Raw genomic sequence first — 18,403 nt, 5'->3', positions numbered from 1 at the left:
GAGAGAGACAGGAAAAAAGTGCCAGCCCAACACAAACAAGGATGCTGCAAGTTCCCTGGCAGCCAGTCCAGGGTGAGGATGGGATTTCTCTTGTGCAACACCCAGGAACTTAGCACAGATATAAAGAAAGACAGAAAGGACAGCTGAAAAGCACTGCTCTCTGCACCCTCTCTCGCCTGTGCTGGTGCAGGAGTAGTGGGATTGGACCTCCCTGGGAGTTTAAAAATAGTTTCTTAAGGAAGAAGGAGTCTGCTGGCTCAGGAGAGCTCTGGAACTGGAGGATGGGCTGAGTGTTTGTGTGGCCAACCTCAACATCCTGACGCACAGAGTGACCCACAGAGGTTTTGCGCTTTGGACATTTGGTGCCATATGTGCTGCTCTGTGCGGCAGCAGGTTGTGCTTGGGCAGGCTGGGCACCAGCACCTCATGTGGGTCAAGGTGGGGAAACAGACCTGTGTACCTGGTGTCAGCCTGGAGCAGCCAGCCAGGACTGCGCTGTTCCTGGCTCGTGTAAACTCACCCTGGGCTGATACTTCCACCGGTGCAACTCTGAGCAGGGAGGTGACAGCGACAGAGCCCACAGGCTTCAGCCCCTCAGGCGGGGATGCTGCTCTGCCTGGGCAGCTGATGGCGGGAGCAGGGGTGCGGGGGTACCCAGCATTGCTGCGCTCCCCCACCAGCAGCAGGAGGTGTCCGTCATTCAGTTCCGCTTCATGACAAACTGCCAAAGTAGATCTGTGAAAAAGTTGCTTTTTCCATTTTTAGCCATTTTATTGCCTCCATGTGGTGATCCAGTCTCGGCAGCAAACACATTGCTTAAGCATGAACATTAGAGGCGTCTGGATAAATAAAGCTGGTGTGGATGCCCAGACACCTCCGGGTTTCTCTGCTTGCAAGGGAAGAATGTTTTGTAAAGCTGACAATTTTGCTTTCAGTCTTTGCATCTTTGCAGGGCATGTCTTTTCCATGACACGTTTGCTGTTTACACCCGACTCCACATAAACAACAGCTTTCTGGTGCATTCAGCACGCTGCCGGCCCTGCCGCCTGTGAACAGGAGCCCTGCGGGAGGACCAGGCCCCGGTGCCACTGCAGAGCTGCTCCAGCATTGTGGGGGAAGGAGCGTTCAGAACCACAACAGGAGAGTCCCCTCTCAGCCAGCACCTCCCAGCAGTGGGGCTGGAGGAATGACTCGGAGCACTGGAGAAGGTCCTGCCTCCCCTCCTGCCCCCCATTACCCATCCCTGGGCTGAGCTGGCACTGCATGTTGCTGCCAGCCTTACACCTGCCTTCTCTTCCTCTTCAGGGTCCCACCAGTGCCCTGCTCCTCCTCACCTCTCCTGGGTTCCTGGCTCTCTTCCCAACTGATGTTTCTCTTCCTCTCTCCCAGGCTCTCTCATCTCCCTGCTGGAGTGGGATTTACTGAAGCATCTCCAGCCCCTGCTGCCTTTCCTGGCATTAGCCCCAAAGGCCCTTCAGAGTCCTGTCCCACCCAGGCCAGCCACAGCTCATCCCTCAGTCCTGGGCGCTGGTTTGCCCCAGGACAGTTTCTCCCAATGCCCCCAGGGAGCCTCTTGTGCGCCCCCTGCCCAAGGCAGCACTCACAACATGCATACACCATGGAAGGATTTGGAGCTTGTCCTCCTCCCTCAGCCCCCTCACTTTGCTTCCCCCAAGGCACTGGTCACCCCAGGCCAGGAACTGACAAAAAGAACTCCTCCTCCCCGGGAAACCCCCCAACCAGGAGCCCCCAGGGCCAAGGGCTCATCCCAAGCACAAGCGGCTGATGGGCAGGCAAGAAGAGAAAGGCTGCAGAAATGTAGATCAGAAATTATTACAGAAACACACAAAGTCTGTGCCAGGAGCACATGAAACCTGTAGGAAAAAAAAAAGAACAGAGAACAGCAATAAAATGCATACTAGAAATAGCAAATAAGATTAAAGGTGATATTCTACTCTTGATGTGTTCAGGTTGTAGGCAGAAGAGATCAACGTTAGAATTTGTTTCCAGAGCCAAAAAAAGCCCTCAGGGCCAAAGTGTCATTGTTAATCCAGTTTTCTGTGTCTAATATGTATGTCATTAACAACCTTTTGATTGTGGGCTGATAAACTGCCACCTTTCTTTATGCTGGGAATTGATGGCTGAGCAGTACCTGTACCTGGATGGGGGATCTCCAGAGCCGTGGGGCAGCTGCTGGGGCTGCATCCTCCCGCTCCAGCCAATGCCAAAGGCTCTGGCATCACCACTGCAGCCATCAGCACTCGAGTGGTTCCTCCTGGCTCCCCTTCCTTCAGTGCAGCCCTCGCACCACCCCAGCCCCAATGAGAGCTGCAGGTTTGTGCTGCAGACGTGGAGATGATGTTCAGTCCCAGTCTGGGCTCAGAGCTGATGCCAAAGGCTGATCCCAGCTCCTGCAGCTCCCTCAGCTCATCACCAAACTCAGTGCTGACTGGCAGGTCTCCCAGCTCTGCAATTTGGGGTCTCCCAAGGGCAGCGAAGTCCAAAGGTGCCTGTCAGACAGCAGGGTGGAAGCAGAGACTTTCTGAGCTGCCTTGAATTGAGTCTGAAACTCCTGTAAGCTCCGTTAATCAGTTGTAAATGCACTGTATTCCGAGTAAGGCCAGAAACAGTAAATTTAATTTTGAGTCTGACTCAAGCTACTTTGGTCCTAATTCTGAGCCTCTTGCCCAGCCAGAGCAGCCAGCCCTGGCCATGCTGCACAAACTCATTTGATTCTGAAATGCATTTTTAAGCAGGATGGAGCAGTGCTTAAAAGCTAAATGGCTTCCCCCCGGCTGTAATCACTGCTAGCAGTCCTGGAATGAAAAGGATAAAGTCTGGGGGCGGGGGGAGGTTTTAATCTCGCTGAGTAGATTACAGAGATTACTGCAATTTAATCCTTACGTATCTGTCACTGACGCTGCAAAGACCATAACTGGGGGCGGGCAGGGGTGTGCTGGCATCCTGCGAGCTCCTGCCCCTCGTAGCAGTGGCTGCACCACAGCCCTGTCCCCCATCGCACTGTGGGGACAGCTGCTCCACCAGGATGTGGTCCAGCACTGCTGTGTTGAGCTGACCCCTGTCCCCAGCCACGACCGTGGGCTGAATCCTGCCCATGGGGCTGGGAATGCACCAAGGATCAGCTCGTGCCAAGAGGGGAGACGGGAAGAGCCCTAGAGCAGGAAGGGTGAGGGTGAGCCATGGGCTTCCCATGTCATGGCCCCGACAGCAGCTGGATCCTTGTTTCTCCCCCATCAGCTCCCTTTCCAGCCCTGAGGCAGCGACAGGCACCTCCCTGGTGCCGGAGGGCTCCGGGCGGCCATGCCTGTCAGTGTCTCGTGCTGTGGAGCCGCTGTATGAAGAGCAGTGCAGAAAATTATTCCATTGGCAGAGTTCATCTGCGCGCTGCAGCAGACAAGGACCCTGTAACCAGCCTATGCTCCTCATCATCACTCCAGCACGCATGGTGCTCTCCCAGGCTCTCCGCAGCGGCTGCTTAGGTTAAATCTCATTATCATTCCTTGGGGATCACAGGGGCAGGAGTTTGTTCTCCAATAACTAGAAATATCTCTTTGGCTCACAGACCTTCACAATTATATTTAACTGCAAATGAGGAATCTGTACTCAAACACAAGCTGGCAAATTTTTTTTTAAAGCTTGTTTTCAGTGTTGCCTCATGTTCAGCCAAGCTCTTCTATAGCTTTATAACCCCATCCTCACTTCACATAAACTTCAAGGCAGAAAATATGCAGCAAGATGCCCGATTTGCAGCACTCACTCCCAGCACTGCTGTGTCCCCTGGCAGTGTCACTGGCTGGAGGAAGGCCTGCCCTCTTCTTCCTCCCTGCACTGGGGAGACCCTCTGCAGGTGCCAGGAGGCATCACTCCCACACTGGTAGCCTTGAGCAGGCTGAAGAGCCACACAGAGCCGGGCAAACTGGCCCCATGCTGCAGAAAAGCCATCACTCGGGGAGCAGCCCCTAGCCCGGGATGGGTCCCTGCAGCCACCCAACACCAGCACCAACCCACCTGCACCCACTCCTGGGCACCCCTGGGGTTCACTCCTCTATGACCCCTCCGGGTGAGCAGCCCCATGGCTCTGGTGCTGGGGGGCACAGGGGACACCCTCAAACCAAGCCTCACCTGAGCTCCATGCACACAGGGCTAGCCCAGGAGGGTCAGGCAGCAACAACCCCACCCTGCTGGAAGCTTTTAAAGCCTCACCAACTGCCAATTTAACACTCCTGACTAATCACCTCCAGCTCTACATCTGGGGCTGGGGGCCCAGAGGACATGTGCAGCCCCAGAGTCCCTCTGTGGGGATTCGCCCCCAGCTCCCCTCACCCCACATTGTCCTGCAGCTCTGCCGGGCAGGGCCAGAGATACAGAGCTCCCCGAGCCGGCCCTCCCCTGCCCAGGTGCTGGCCCGTGCTGCTGCCAGCATGGGGAGGGACAGGTGTTGCTGCCAGAGCCTGGCATGGTATGGCATGGCATAGGATGACACAGCATGGCATGGCATCACACGGCACAGCAGCGCTGCACATGTGGGCGCAGGAGCAGCTGCGTGGCCATGGGGCTGTGGCTCTACCTGCCGGTGCAGCTGCCGGCTGCAGGAGCCGCGTTTCCTGGTGAGCACCCATCCTCCAGATCAGAAATGCTCTCCAGCAGGAGCACTTTGAAACACCCTACCTTCTATTTTTAATGGGATTGAAAAGCGAACAAAACCATTTAAGAACTTGAGGAATCAAAGCAAGTGTCCCCACGTCACACCCAGCGCTTGCAGCTATATCCTGATTAATGACAAGAAAGAGAGGGGAAACAATATTTAATCACACCCTGTTTATACTGGAGCAAAAAATCAAAGCACTGCATTCCTCTTTCATGAGAAAAACGAGGTGGGCATTTCCCCTCTGGGGATTAAGTTTCCCACTACGAGCACATCAATTCCCGTGATTTGGCACGGGGTCCTCTATCACACCGCAAACGAGGGCTTCCTCAGTGACAAAATATTACAGACACCAAGCCAGATCCATACCCAAGACGCCGATGTGCATCTATCATTGTGTCTGGATTATCTCAATATGCTTCTCCTTGGGGAGCTGGAGATCGAGCAGTTGCAGCCAAACCACCGTTAACAATTGGCACGGCTGCAGCAGCTTGGCCAAGGACAGCACGGTGCTCCAGCCACCGTCCCCGCAGCCCCTCCTGGCACTGCTGCCTCTGTGTGTGTGCACGGCTGCACATACGTGTGCACGGCTGGCATGTGCTATAGCCTGGGTTCTGCAGGGCACAACGGCCTCAGGGGGCTGCACCCTGTGGGCTGGACACAGGACACGCAGTGTTGAACTCACAGTGCTGGCAGCATCACTGCAGCAGGAGCCGGGTCCTGCAGCACTGCAGCCGAGCAGAAACCCATGCCAAGGAGGGGCAGAGCGGGGTCCCAGCCATGGCAGGGGTGAGAGGGGTGACACAGCCCCAGGGGACCCCAGCTCTGCTCCCAGCCCAGACAAGTGGGTCAGGCAGCACGTGGTCACCGCGACACCTGCTCACTCCCTCTTCTGCTTCCCGCCTGCCCACATTGATTTGCTCTGGATTCCTTGATTAATCTATCTCAGAGAAATGTGATGTCTGTTAATTACCCCTGATTAATTAGGGTGAACTTTTAATTGTATCTCTAAGCTGAGATGTGCCATTCAATAGGCTTCATAATCAGTGACCCAGCAATCTCTTTTAAACCAATTAGCCCAGTGTAACAAGTGAAAGGAGCCAGGAGCTGCCCAGCGGGCAGGGGTGTCCCTGCGGCACAGCTGAGCTGGCTGTGCCATGGGGACGGCAGAGCAGGCAGCGGTGGCCATGCCATGGGGGCAGTAGTGGCCATGCCATGGGAACAGCAGAACTCCTGCTGTGGCATGGTTGAGGCACTGTGGGGTGCCCCAATGGTGGTCGGAGTGTGGGGACAGGGTGTCTGGCAGGGGACGGCACATGTGGTCAGCCCACTGCTCTGCTCACCCTTCCCCACAGTGTCGTTTTGTCTTTCTGTCTGAATGTCCCTCTGCCTGGCACTTGCACACTGGAGCAAAAGACTCTGGCAGGCAGAAGAAAACTTTCTTCCCAGTGACATATTTTCATCATCCGCTGCAATTTAATATCCAGGTCAGGAAGCAGATGGAAACCAGCCCAGTTGTCCTGGCTAATGGGAACAGGAAGGGTTGCTGATGAGCGCTTGTTTACCGAGGCAATTAACTGCCAGCAAACCCAGCTCCTCATCCCTGCCTGCTTGCGCTCCCGCTCCCGGCTCTGCTGCAGCCCTGTGGGTCGGGGCCGTGGGGACCTGGGCACGCGCTGCCCTGGTGAAACCGTGCAGGGAAACCGGGGCAGCACGGGCACATCCCAGGGCCAGAGGAGGGTCTGGCCATGGTGACTCCCCGACGCAACCTCCCTCCGGGCTGGGCACCACATCTCAGATAAGCTCATGGAAACGCTCCAGATCATGCTAAGCTGGAGCCAGTGGTGGGTGCTCCACATTCCCCGCCCAGCTCTCGCTGCCAGTGTGGCTGCTGTCAGCTGCGGGGCTCAGCCGCAGGTGCACTGAGGTGGCACAGACCCCACGTCCCATCCCCTGGATCCGCACACTCATCCTGCCACCTGCTCATAACTGTCCTTCCCCGCCTGCCCAGTGCCACAGGCACTGCTGCTGCCTGCTGCTGCCTGCCCTGCCTGCCACTGCCTGCCCTGCCTGCCGCTGCCTGCCCTGCCTGCCGCTGCCTGCTCAGTGCCACAGGCACTGCTGCTGCCTGCCCTGCCTGCCCTGCCTGCCGCTGCCTGCGAGACTCATGTCAGAACCACTCAGGACCCAGGGAAGTCATTAGTAATTAATTTGGTTTCTAATCCTCTAATCCAGCTGCTCCTTGATTTGATAAGCAAAAAATCTGCTCTGGCCACATGGCCCTTGTTCCATCCGCTATGTCCCCTCGGAGGCACCGGCAAGGACAGTGCCACCCCTGCTCATTCCATTGCGGCCCCAGCCCAAGGGCCAGACCCCACAGGGCTCTTCCCCAGGACAGTGCACTCTGGCTCTTGGCCAGCTAAGCTGTGATGTGCCATACTGTGCTGTGCTGTGCCGTGCCACAGTCCGGTCCTGCCGGTCCCGTTGGCACCATGGACACGGGGCCACATGCCAGCCGTGGGGACACTGGCCATAAGCCTAGTGATGGAGCAGTCAGCAGTGGGGCTGCAGCACACAACGGGATGAGGGAACATCACAGATGAGAGGCCAAATCCTTCATTAAATCCCACATTAATCTCTAAGAACAGCGATGTCAAAAATCTTAGCAGCAAAATTAAATTTTGTAGCTATATTTCAGCTGCACAAAATCAATATTAATTACAGTGAGAGAGACATTGCTGCAAGAGGGCCTGACCCAGTATTTATCCGCTGCAGTAAAACTCCAGTTTGGTAACTTGTTTATATAAAATAACTGCACATGTTTTTGTGGCAAACAGCTGGTGTCGGGGCAGCAGAGGCACCGGGAGGCGGCGGTGGCTCTGGGGGCTGCGGGGAGCTCTGCTGCAGCAGCACCACGTCCCACCAGCATCGCCCCCCTGGGCCATGCACCCTCTGCGCTGGGCTCTGCTCTGCAGGGATTTACTGTAACCCATAATAAAGCTCATGTCAGAGGGTTAAATCCTGTGTTTAAACATATTTTCCTTTCAGTTACATTAAAAATGAGTCCAAGAAAACCTGAGCGGGACTTTTTGTGCTGTTCAGCCCCCTGGGCAGGCTATTGCCTCCCTTCAGAAGTCCCATTTTACTCATCCCACTTCGGTCACCTATAAGCAGAGATCAGCTGAAGCCTGAGGAGCATGGCTGGGGGAACACCCTGGACACCCTCCCCAGGGTCAGCACAGCCCTGGCCGCAGGGACACGCAGTCTCCTCTCCTGTGCACAGGCGCTTTTGTCAGAAGTGGCATTTTGATCGATGCCGTGTGACACACGGAGAATTCCCCACAGCGAGCAGTCACTCACCCGGCTGATTATGGGCTCTGACTTCTTTCTCTAATTAAAACTCCCCCTCCCATTTTAATTCTTTTGCCCCTGAACTCCCTGTTCTGGATCATCTCCTGATGTGACGCTGAGTGCCTGTGACAGGCAGCGAGGGACACCCGTGCCCAACCGGGCCGCGGTGCTGACGAGCGCAGCTGTGCAGCAGCCAGACCCAGCACTACGGGGTCGGGGCGTGCGGGGACACTGCTGGGTCCCCAGCCTGGCCAGGTGTGTTCCAGACATGGCCAGATGTGCCCCTGCCACCCAGATATGCCCCTGCCCCAGCAAAATGCATGTCCCGCTCAGCCCCTGCCCACTTCCCAGCTGTGTATGTGGGGATAGATACACCGCAGCCTTGTCCTTGCCAGTCTGGTGTCTGGGTTTTCAGTGGGTGTCCCTTTGCAGTGACCTGCCCGGGGACACCCTCACCTGTGCGGCAGGGCTCTGCTTTTCCCATATGACAAAGTCAGGTTTTCCTGACGGAGTTGCAACAACTCCCCTCCCTTCCCGAACCCACACCATAGAGGAGCCATTCAAACCAAACCCCTTTCCTGAATGGCGGTGTGCCCATTGTTCTCCCAGGGTCCCCTCCACGCTGTCCCAAGGACTTGGTGACAAGTTCTCCATGTAGGGCTGCGCTGCCTAGGGCTCCCTGCCTGTGTCCCCACACACAGGGTGTTCTCACTGCACCAGCAGCTGAGCTAAACACTTCTGACTCTATTTATTACTAAAAAATTATGCAACTGGGTCGTGTTCTTGCTATTTTTTATGCATGAGCCAAGCAGCAAATTCCATTATTTAAAAAAAACTGGTTTAGCTAGTGATGCACTAGACCACGCAAGTAAATGCCCAAAATAATTCCAGCTGACACCTTTATGAAGGCAGAGTGAAGTGTAAAGTCTACACAAGCCTGTCGTTTGCAACCTCCCACCCTTGGGCCGGCTGGCAGTGCTGCTGCCAGGGCCGGGGCTGCAGCCCCCACCGCGGCACAGAGCCGGGCAAGGGTCTGGGGGCACCCGGGGCAGGCTCCAGCCTCGGCAAACAACAGCTGCAAACAGCACACAGAGCAGAGACACAAACCAGGAGGATCTTTAAGGGTAAAAATCATACAAAGCAATTGGGAGAGGCTGAGCCCCAGAAGGAGCCTGAGCTCCCGGGTGGTCCCTGCAGCCCCTCGGGTGCCTTGTCACCCTCCAGAGCACAGAGGAGCCCTGGGGACCCTCCCCGGGCAGGGACGGGGCCTCCCAGCCGCTGCTGGGTCACAGCGCTGCTGACCCAGCAGCCAGCGAGGGACAGGGGGGAGACACGGGCGCTTGGTCCCCTCCTGCCCGTTGCCGTCTCTGTCCATTCACGAGTGGTTTTTAAGGACACGTCTGTCACAGCCGGTACCGATGCTGTGTCTCTCCGAAGGCTGGCTTTGCTGGTGGCTCACTCTGAGAAGCAGCAAGGCCATAGTTAATCACACCAACTTGATTATTTCCAGCTGAATTCCACCTTTCAGCCTGACCTTCCTCTTTTAATGAACAGGACACTGAGATTTTTTCTTACCATAAAAAATTTTGGTTGACCCCAAAAGTAAAAGATGACAAACAAACCATGATATGAATAACCTGGCCTCTGGAAAAAAAAGCATTAACTTATCAATTAGCCCTTTTCTCACCAATAAATCACTGTACTGTGGCATCTGACCCTGGCTAGGCTGACATTTCTATAACCCATTTGCCACTGTTCATGTATTAAATGGCTTCCAGTCACCCTAAGTTTGGAGATTTTAATCTCCTATATTAAGTCAGTGGTTCTTAGTAATTCAGTGAATTTATTTTTATTGGCTTTGTAAATCAGAGTTATCCATGTCAGTGACCGTGGTCAGGGAGAGAAGCGTTTGTCTGTGAAATTGGGTTGACACAGACCATTGACTGCAATGATAACAGGTGATTTGCAGGGCTGGCTGGACAAGCCATTTACACCCAGCAGATTATAATATAACAATAAAAAAATTTCATTACTGAGAAAACAGCAGAAGCTATGGCACACCTGGAGGGGTGGGCAGAGTGGGACGGGTGCCCTCGCTCCACCCGCTGGTGTGGAGTCCCTGGGAGGGGAACAGGACCCCCAGGGACACAGCCCGGGTGCAGGATGGGCTCAGTGAGGAATAACACCCAGAGGATCAGTCTGCTGGGATGCCAGCCTGAGGCTGCTGCCCCTGTCCCAAGGACAGGGCTGCCGCAGGACTCAGCTGTCCTGGGGACGTGGTTGTCCTGAGGACATGGCTCTCCTTGGGACATGGCTGTGCTGGGGACACGGCTGCCTCAGGGACATGGCTGTCTGGGGGGCACTGCTGTCCTGGGAGACATGGATGTCCCTGGGGACACTGCTGTTTTTGGGGACACAGCTGCCCCCGGGACACGGCTATCCTGGTGAACATGGCTGCAGGGCTGCCCTGTGCCCCACAGGCTGCAGTGTCACCACCACGGGAAAGGTCACCTGCAGCAGGGGATCACACAAGTGTGACCTCCTGGACATTTACTGGCCTTGTATAAGGCTTACAATGTATGTAATGTACTACACCTCTGCCGTGAGAGGAAGCACAGCCAGTTTGTTATCTAATGGCCCTTCCTGAGCAGGGGAATGAGGATGATGAAAGTGGCAGTGCCACTTGGCTCTGCAGATCCAGGCACAGGCCCTGTGGGAAGGTTCGTTATCCCTGTGGAGAGCTGGGGGTGCCCCGGTGCAGCCAGAACGGTGCCATCGGCTCTCACTGTGCAGAACCCCGGCAGCTGCCGGGAAGCGCATCCGCGGCTGTTCAGGAGCAGCAATTCCCTGGCAGCGCTGAGTAATGTCGTTCGCTGTTGAACACGCGTCAGATGACCTTGCCCTGGGCTCTCCAAGAAATCCCATTAATCAGAAGAGCAGAGCAGAGCTAAGAACTCTTTAACAAAATTATTGTAATCTCTGGGTTTCTCATTCATCACACAGCAGCTTGGCAGCCTCTGTACTCGCCGTGGGTGTCAGAGGATCCCCCAGTCTTTGCTGCGAAACACCCTTACCCTTTTTCTGTCCTTCAGCTCCGCAGGCTTGGGCATCCTTTGCTGATTAGAACTTTGCAAATTCTCACTCACCAGCCTTGCAGGTTTGCTCATTCTGAGCAGGCACCTTGTGGCACCTTCCCAAACTGCTGGTAGAGCAGCAAGAGCCATGGGGGCTGCAAGCAGGTGGGGGGGTGACACTGCCGTCTGTCACCACGGCCAAGGAGCCAGGAGGGGAGCGGGGACACCGCAGTGACCGCGTCTGGATGGAGGGAGGTGAACGCCTCCCTGTAGCGACTTGTGGTGAGGCGTGCTGAGCTCCTTGGGTGTGCGTGATTCGAGATGACTCGGGTCTGTGATCCAGAAACACCTCTGAAAATTCTCGTTTAATCAGGCTGTCCTCTGGGGAAGGGGCTTGTCAAAGTTGGTATTTTTGCTGCAAGATGAAAGGAAAGATATGTAAATGAGAGGCAGAGAGAGAGATGGAGCAGGGTTACAGCTGTGATCAGGTGCCTGGCATGGAAATTCCCGGGAAGGCTTTTGCTGGGAGCTCGCTCAGCCCAGTGGCTGCTAACCCTGGGGTCTGTGGGACCCGTGAGCACCCGCGCACCTCCCAGAGGGGGAGGCTGACTCCCTTTTCCCAGGACAACATGGGTGCTGCTGGATGCTGCTGGCACTGGATGTCTGGGGAACGCTGACACATGAACTGTTCATGGCACACAGGCACGTTGCTCCCCAAGGACCTGGGAACACAGCTCCACAGTGGCTTCGTGCTCCCGGTGGCGCCACTCGCGTGCCGAGCTGTCCCTGTGGGGCCGGGCTGGGACCACATCCCTCGCCAGCAGCGGCATGAGCATCCTCAGCACAGCTCCTGCACGCGCGTTTAGCATGCAGGAACCCGTGACAGTGCTGAATCCCTCAGATGTGCCGCACTGATCTGGCGCCTTTGATTTGAGGAGCTGGAGCTTGTCCTGGTGTCTCTAATGAGGGAGCGCTGCACAGCAGTAGGAGCCGGGCTGCTGGCTGATGCCATGCTTCCAAACTAACAAGAAAAGGAGATCAGTCGAGGTAACTATTTGCCTTTTCAAAGCTTTGCAAGCAACCAAACACAGGTTAAACGCGGACAGGAGTAATTCCGGACAGAGCTTGCCTATTGCTCCCATGGGAAGCATGGAGCTGCTCAGCCCAGCGCCTGGCATGGTGATGGGTAATGGGTGACAGGTGACGGGTGATGGGTGATGGGCAGGACGGAAGCTCCACCACCATGGCAGCTCCTGTCCTGCCTCCACTGCCCTCCCAGCCCTGCCTTGTGTCCCCTCTTCTCCCATGGCTGGGAACAGCTCCAGCCCCACGGTGGCTCCACAGAGAGCCCACAGCACAGCTCCTTCCTTTGTAGAAATCTTCCTTGGTTGTTGGTAATCACAAATCCGGACAAAGTCAAATTTTCAGATACCTGGTGGACAGGATAGTTGGAGAGGCAGTGAGTTCAGAGGATGCAGAAGGATCCATTGGAACATTTCAGTGCACTAATGTGCACGTGATGGTGCCTCATAGCGGAGAAAATACTTCAGGAAAGCTGCAACAGAAGAACGAGGGAGCGCTGTGATGAAAGGTGGCATTTATTCTTTATCTCCAGCTCTTCCGCTGGGAGTTTCATCAGGGCTGACACTTTCTTTCAGAACACCTCAGGATCAGTGGGACGGGCCTGGCAGAGGGTCCCAGCCAGCTCCGGTGACAATGCTGGCTGGCACTACCCGTGTGCTCTGTCCCCAACGGAAGGACATCTCCCACTGCTCCTGCCACCCTCCCGGCAGCTCCTGCCCTCGGTGCTGGCAGGTCTGGGCCGTGGGGCAGGGACGGGGCTGTGCTGCCTGTGTGCCCAGTGCTGGCCTCATACCTTTGTCACCATGGGCACCGCAGCCCCCCCAGGACACGGTCTCCGGCAGCCCCAGTGCCTCTCCTGTCATGCTGGCCAGCAGAGCCCCTTCCCAGGAGCAGCTGCTACTTTGGCTGCGACCGCAGCTTCCCAGAGCTGCTAATTACCCGCTCCAGCCTGGCTCTGCCTTTTAATCCATGCAACATCTCAAAGAATTAATTTTCCGCTGTAGAGCAGCATTCAGAAACATCCCCCTGGCATCTCCCTTTTCAGTAAGTCCCAGCTTGCAAGGTCTGTTCTTAATTAGTGAATTAAATACTCCAGAGTTCAGACTGGCTCGTTGTAACTCAAGTCCTCTCATGCTGCAGCATCCCTGCAGAGCCCCCTGCACCGAGCATCGCACTGGGCTGCGAGAGGGAGTTGAGAGCCAGGAGGTGACAGCAGGACAGACAGCAGGACAGACACCCCTTGCCCAGGATGGCAAAGTTCTTGCTCCTGCCACCGGCTCTGCCAGCACAGAGGGGCCTCCCACACACAGAATTTTGGACACAGGGTCAGGAGCTCAGACAAGCCTGTCCGGGGAGGATTCTTTCCTGCCTCAGAGAGTGTCACAGCTGCAGCGAGTGGTGTCACATCCCTGCCCGCCCCCTCCACCGCAGACAGGCAGGGCGAGCAGCCCCTGGCCCCGCTGGCACCAGAGCGTTGGTATTTGCAGGGCTCCGAGCAAGAAGGCAGCTGCACTCGCAGGTGGTCACTTCAGCACCAACCAAGTCCCCTGAGGTGTCACTGTCCCCGTGGCAGGCTGCAGCCAGGGCTGGGCTCCACAGCTGTGCCCATCCGCCCCGGGAGATCCACGGCCCCGCGGGGAGGAGCAGGTGACTGAGGGGACACGGGGACTTTCCGGGAGCCAGCCCCGCTCTGGGGGAGGGGGCCGCTGCGGAGTGCGGCAGCACCGCGGCTCTGTGCACCGTGTGTTTCAAGCAGCAGCAGGACAGAGAGCTCCCAGACATCTATCACAGCAGAGCAGCCTGAACTCTGGCCCCAGCAACGGCCACTTCTTCACCAGTAATCACTGGCTATAAGTACAGCACATTAATAATGCACATATTGATCGGCTCCAGTGCTGGGCCACATACCTGCTCAGATCAATGATCCTGCTGAGTACAAGCACCACAAAACTTTCAAGAAATACCACCCCTACACTTTAGCACAACCCTGGACTGTCACCTCCTAAATTTATTAGCTGCCAACACTCCCATCGCACCCACCTCTGCCCCAGCCCTTCCCGCACCAGCAGCGAGCCCCCCTCTGCCCCACTGCCAGCACCACCGCCGGTGCCAGCCCCTGTGCCAGCGTGATGCTGCCTTGAGCCTGGCTGTTCCCCTGCTCAGGGGACAGGAGCCCATTGGTCATACACACCAGGGCTGGGGACGTGGGGATGCAGGAAGGGACACAGGGATGTGTCTGCAAGTGCAAAGCGTGAGACACAGGGATGCAAATTGTGTCACACCGGGATGCAAATTGTGTCACACAGGGATGCACAAAGACGCACTGTCAGGAGCAGTTGGTGAGAACAGCTCCATGGACCACGTAGTTCAACAGTTTATTTCAGGGCTGCTAAACGCTGGTTTACATATTTATTAAATTGAAGGCAGTTTCTTCCTACAGCAGTGCATCAGCGATTGCTCTGCCTGACAAGCAGCCACCATCGGCTGGATGCAGCATCTGACTCGCAGCACTTGCGTTTTCTGTATCACCCTGTGATGATGCTGCTCGAGCAGCCAGGAGCGCTCGGAAGCAATGGCTGAAGGGAAGATTTAGGGGAAAAACCATCATGATGATCCCTGCACTGGGGTGCTGTATTCTGCACGCCCGACATGGCACCTCTGATTGATGAGTCCTGCACTTCACTCCAATCTGTTCAGAGTTAGGCAATGGCAATCATTTTTTTCGAGCCTTGTCATATATAAAAGCAATTGAGTCAGCAGACACCAGTTGTCTGGCACAGGAAGAGATTATATTTTTACAAGGTTCTGCAGAAGGTCCATAAAAGTTTGTTCTTTCTTTAAAAAAATACAGATATATGTCAATGCCTCTCTGGGAAAAAAAAAAGGCAAAAGGAAAAATTAAACTTGCAAATTGAAACATTATGTCTGCAAAAGATGAGTTAAAGAGCCTTTTTATCACCCGTGTTAAATGACAAGGAATTTGTGCATAAACTGTGTTTCAGGCCAATGCCTCTAGAAAAGGGGAAATTTCCCTGATAGTTCTGGTCTCAGATTGTGGCAACGCTGCTGCTGCTGTGCGCAGGAGAGCAGAGGGGCCTGGGTGCCCCAGAGCGAGTGCCGGGGCTCCCCCAGCTGCCCCGGGCAGCAGGACCAGTGATGCTTGCTCTGGCAGGGCTGGGAGCTGCACAGCTCCCTGCAGCACCAGCAGCACCAGCAGCACCGGCAGCACTGGCAGCACCAGCAGCTCCCAACTCCTGCCCCAGGGTGTCCCCGGGGGGCTCTGCTGGTCCCTCTGGGGCTGCAGCTGCCGGCGCCAGTTCATTGCCGCTGGTCGCTGTGTGATTGCTGGAGCTGTAGGAAACGCTGACATGAATCTGCAGCTATGGATTTTTTTTTGACAGCAGCTGACCCCTCGGGACTGCTCTTCATTACATGTTCCAGAAGCAGCTACTGTCGTTCTAGCAAATCTTGTTATAATGATCTTTCAGTGTAGATGTAGAGTATTAATTATCAGAGGGTATTAAAAAAAGCATTAGCCCCCTGACCCCAGGAGGCACTCGGGCTTTCCCAGTGTCTCCCGCAGATCTGTGGGGCCGCGGGCTGTTCCTCGGGCAGGGCCGGGACGCAGGCGATGGGCACAGGCACTGCTGGTGTGCGGAGCTGAGCCGGCAGCCCCGCACGCCTCCCACCCGGACATGCTCATTCTGTGCTTTAAATGCGTGTTAAAAATTTGTCTTCTCCTTCATTAATGTCAGAATTTATTGCAGAAGAGAGAATTTCTTTATTTTAAAAAACCTATAGGTGGAACATAAGCAAATTGCTGGCTTTTACTAGCATATAAACTGGGAAAAACCTTTGAGATACATCTACATTACACTAAACTGCATCCATAATTCATACCTAAAGGAGAAATTTTTAGCTCCCTCGGAGGTTTGCTGGTATCTATTATTGATGGGACCGTGTTAGGCAACAATAGGCTCCCTCGTATTCACACGCCATTTACTGTTTGAGTCAGGCTGCAGCACCTCTGCTCAGCAGCATGAGCTCTCAATTAGATCGTTGCAAGGATTTGGAAGGGATTTAGTTAAGAAGCTGGAGTGATGCGGACTGAGTGAGTTGGGAGAATATTTCTAGAGGGATTCCCACTCCCCGTGGTTAATCAATAGATCAGGAACGTGAAAGACACTCGGAACAATTAGCTTCTATTCAGATCTCCGAGAGCAGTATTTGCTCAGCAAGACTCTGGGGACACAAGTGTCTTCTGAACTGGGAATGTCATAATCCGTTCCTGGCAGTGACCAAAGGGGTGGTGGCTGGCAGTGGGCCGGGGCTCAGGGCAGAATCGCCAAGTGTTCAACTGTGCACGATGCAGCGGGCACAGCTCCTGCTGCAGGGATCACCATGGGATCACAGGGATCGGGCTGCAGAGATCAGAACCAGGGCTGCAGGCATCGCCAGGGCTGCAGGGATCACTGCTGAGATCACTGCCAGGGCTGCAGGGATCGCCGCCGGGACTGCAACACTGGCAGAGCTCTGGGAGCAGCTGGGGGAAATGAGTGCTGCAGGGAGCAAGTGTCCCCCGTGTGCCCACCTGCTGGGCTCCCATGGTGGCTGGATCCAGCGTCTCCAGCCCCTACTGCATGGCACAGCCCCACGGCACGAGGATGTGCTGCTGGTTTGGCCCCATGGCATGAGGATGCGCCATTGGTTTTCAGAACCCATCAGCCCTGGAAGATAACTAAAGAGCCATTTAGCACCTTCAATGCAAGAAGCATTGCTCGAGCAGAATGCAAACACAATCCCACTTAGAGATGAAGGCAAGCACCCACAAACCAGACAGACCAAAAACATTCATGGCACACTGTCCCTTGATTAAGGTCTCCTCTTGTTTTTCTATCCTAGCCAGGGCAGTAATAACTACAAATAACTACGATGTGTTGCTTCCATAGAAAAATATATGAAATCTCAACAACAACAACAACAACAACAACAAAACCAAACAAACAAACAAAAAAACCACCCCACACAAACAAACAAACAAAACACAAAACAAAACAAAACAACAAGAAAACCAAAACCCCTATTTAAACCAAGCTTCAAACAAACCAACAGAATTTTAGAGCTGAATGGTAAACTCCTTAAATGCCTCAGGTTTATTTGATGTTCCCACAGAAAGTAACTTATTTCTTATTCAACTTAGAGGAAATTTTGTTAAAACCTATTAGTTTAATTCCTGTTCGTTATTAGGATTGGCTCTTAAGAGTATACCACCAGACTAAATGTACTCATTGCCACTAGCAATCACAAAGTTAAAGATGGAAATATTATATAGACTTAGGACTGGGTCTTCAGACAAGTTAGTTATTCTATTTATTTATACAACCTAGTCTGTATTTGATCATCTGCATGCACCAGCCCTGCACTCCTGGGCTGGTCCGAAAGGCTGGGGGATCACACGGACTCCAAGGCGGGAGCGTCAGCACCACCAACCCCAACCCCTCTCCCTCCTTTCCCAAATGTGAAGTTGAGCCAAAAGGTTCCTAAAGCAGCTGGAAGAGCCAGAGAGATTTTGTGAAAACGCCTGCAAAATTTGCTGTTCCTTCAAACATTTTTGAGTTGTTGTTTTGGTTTGGTTTTTTTAAGTCAGTTAAAAAGAAAAAACAGATACCAAAACGTGCCCCAACTGTTACAGGGCACCGTGTCTGCACCAACAGAAACGGGGCAGCTCGGGCCCTTAAGAGCCAGGGCAGGGACAGGGGAGTGGGACAGAGCCCAGGGCTGCGCAGGGCTCAGGGACGAACCCCCACCCAGCGCCTGGCTGGGAGGGACTGTCTGGACAGACAAAGAGGAACCAACATTCTCATCATGATTAAATGAAGGAAACATGTCTCATACATGCACCTATTTACAAAGCACATAGCAGTTAGCTTAACTCTAAGATAAAGGTTGCTGTTAACATAAAAATCCCAGTCCTTCCCACCCATCAATGCTGAACTGAACTGGATCCAGGAACCACAATGCAAATCTTAGGGCTACAAATCTCACTGACAATATGTTTTGTTCCACAAACAGACGCAAAGCCAAGTATAAAACCACACACTGATCCTTATCTGACAGATTTCCCTTTGATTAGCTCTTAATTGCTCATTAAGATTTGGGTGGTTTATGCCTTTTCTGCCTGCAGGGCCATGGTGACATCCAGCCAGCAAACCCTGGAGAGCAGCGCCCT

Source organism: Patagioenas fasciata, chromosome 15 (genome assembly GCF_037038585.1).
Source record: "Patagioenas fasciata isolate bPatFas1 chromosome 15, bPatFas1.hap1, whole genome shotgun sequence".
Classification (NCBI taxonomy): domain Eukaryota; kingdom Metazoa; phylum Chordata; class Aves; order Columbiformes; family Columbidae; genus Patagioenas; species Patagioenas fasciata.
This window is presented reverse-complemented; position numbering follows the sequence as displayed.